Here is a 2,921-nt window from a genome sequence, read left to right as displayed (position 1 = left end):
GTGATAAATAAAGTTGATCGAATGCAAATTGAGGTCAATTAAAATGTTTAGAAGTGATAAAAGACGAAAGGAGTAATTTAGGATAAAATATTTCGCAAGTGAGAAAATAATAATAAAATAATAATAATTTTATCGGAGGAGAATTTGTGAGATAAAAGGCGATTTGGAAGTCAAGTGAGGCATAATAAGGTATTTCGGGTACCAAGGAGACAAGATAAAATTTTTAGAATAAAATAATATTTTATTAATGAAACAATAGTAAAATATTAATATTTAACCGGATGTCGAAGTCAATCAAGAAGAAGGATCATATGGTTGATCCAAGTGGGGGAGAAGATGACAAGCCCGACTCTATAAAAATAATTTTCATGACATACATGTGATGGATAGCATGTTTGCATGCTAGGAGAGTCCCGAAAAATTTACAAAAGTCGGTATTGTACTTAGAGGTACAATAAAGTTGATTTAAGTCTCGAACTAGATCAAATAGAGAATTTATGATGAAATTAAGAATTTTAAAGTCCCAGAATGGTTTAATATGGTGATTCGGAGTTCGAGGATCAATTTGGAGTCAAATCGGAATTTTCGCTATCTAGGGGCAAAATGGTCATTTGCCACCTAGGGACAAAATGAGAATTTTAGAAAAGATTTTTTTTGGCCCCATTTGACTTATTGGAGTATAATTTGACTTATTGGAGTAAGATTTGAGGTTTAGAAGTGAAAAATTTTAATTTCGGTATAATTTGGAGTAAAAGGGTAAAATGGTAATTTTGCCACCCCAGGGGCAAATTTGTAATTTTTCACCACCAGGACATTTTTCCAGCACATGGTCTTCCTTTATCCTCATTTTGACCATTGACTAATTGTGTGGTGGAGATAAAAAGGATTAAAATTTTTAAAGTTTTAAAAACGGGCCAATGACATGATGCCACGTATCATGCCTTTATTAATTTATTATTTTCCTTTTTAAAAGGTACAAAAATCAGCTCATCTTCCACCCCATGGCCGGCTAAACCAGCAAGAAGAGAGAGAAAACAAAATCAAAACCCTAGAGAGAGAAAATCAAAGAAAAAGTGTGAATTTTCAAGGAAATTAAGTGAAAAAGGTGAGATTTTTCTATTAAGCTTGAGTTTTCTTATTCCCAAGCATTTCTCTTTATTTTTCATGATTAAATTACATGTTTTCATGATGAATTTAATTCTGAAAAAATGGGTTAGGAGAGAGAAAGTTGTTAGATTAATTTGATTTTAAGTTATGTTAGTGTTTTAAGTTAGTTTAACATATTTAGAAACAAAACAACAAGAAAAGAATTTATTTTCTTCCACAATCATTAATGGCAGAATTTATTATGTGTTGAGTGAGGATAAATTTGATTTTCATTTTAGGAGAATTGGTTAAGAAATGATGAATTATGAGCCTAGAAAAATAATGAAAATTTTCGAAGCAAAAATACGATTTTTACCCACTAGGGGTATTTTCGTAATTTACTATCGAGACTGATAAATTGAATCTCATTCAGAGTCATGGAGGTAATTTAGTTATAATTGGAGTGTAGAAAGTGAGAAGAATTGATTTGGAGTTAAATTAGAGATAATAGGCCGAATTAGGTCAACACCGCATTTAAGCGGTAGTCGGATAAGTTGTATATCATATCATGCATATATACCGAGCCTGAATTGATTTTATAATGGTCAAGCATTGATGTGATGAATTATGTATTGTAGATTGTGGATAGGTGGTAAGCAAAGTACACTGGTAAAAGTACAGAAATTGTGCTTGGAGATTGAGTTTAGGAGTACATCGACTCCTAGAATAGTGAGTGAACTTATTATCGTCTTAATTATCTAGAGTAGTTTTATACAACTGTGTGATTTTATGGAAATGGGTTTAAATGGTAAATTGCTATGTTTTAAGAGAAATTGTAATTTTATAAAATGATTTCATAAATTTTTTGGAAAATCGAATATTGGTTTTGAAAATAGAGTAATTGGAGATTGTCTGCTTGTGTTGCAAATTTATGGTTTTGAATTGAATGGCCTATGACAATAAATGAGCATGAATGGCTAAACTGATTTTGGTGTTAGAATTATTTATACTGTGTATTCAGCCTTGAGAGGCTAGGTTGCGATAAATTGCCATGTCATGGTAGAATGAATTTTATTGATTGGTGGGTTATATATTAATTATTTACTACAGAGGGGGTTCCGTGGACCAGCCTATTAGAAGGGCACGGTAAACTCCATTATATTATTACCTCGAACAGAGAGGCGCGTAGGGTATCTCCTGGGGTAAAGCTTAGGGTTCACTTCACGCCAAACCACCACGTGAAGGGGAACTCAGCCAACGTCAAGGAACGGCTATATTTTTCTCAAAATAAAATATATTTTAAGTGTATACAAAATTTTAACAGCCTTGGCGGACTCGGTTAGATGCCCTGCGCAAGGTATCACCGAGTATGAGTTTTGGCACGAGCCAAAGTTTTAAGAAATTCACAAGCCAAGTTGATTACTCGATTTATATGGATTGATTTTATTTAGTTGAAATGAACTGAAAGGTAATGAAATTACGGTATGATGACTTATTTTAATTGTCTCCATTTACTCGACTTTAGATGGTATCTGTTTACTCACTAGGATTATAAAATCCCACCCCTTCTTCCTATACATTTTTCAGACTCAGGACAGTTTGTAGATAGTCGAGTAGGACGAGAACTAAGCTCGGAACTGCATTATAGAAAGTAAGAGTTCACAGTCTTACATCCTCTTGGTCAATTGGAGCCCACGTGTCATTGCAGATCAAAACTTATATTTTGGTTATCTGTATTTCTATTCATACAATTTTTACTTTACTTTCATGTGCGAAAAATTATTTACGAATATTTCTATAAAAATTTATTTTATGAGAAAATAGAATATTTTATT

The sequence above is a fragment of the Theobroma cacao genome, chromosome 6, assembly GCF_000208745.1.
Source record: "Theobroma cacao cultivar B97-61/B2 chromosome 6, Criollo_cocoa_genome_V2, whole genome shotgun sequence".
Lineage (NCBI taxonomy): Eukaryota > Viridiplantae > Streptophyta > Magnoliopsida > Malvales > Malvaceae > Theobroma > Theobroma cacao.
This window is presented reverse-complemented; position numbering follows the sequence as displayed.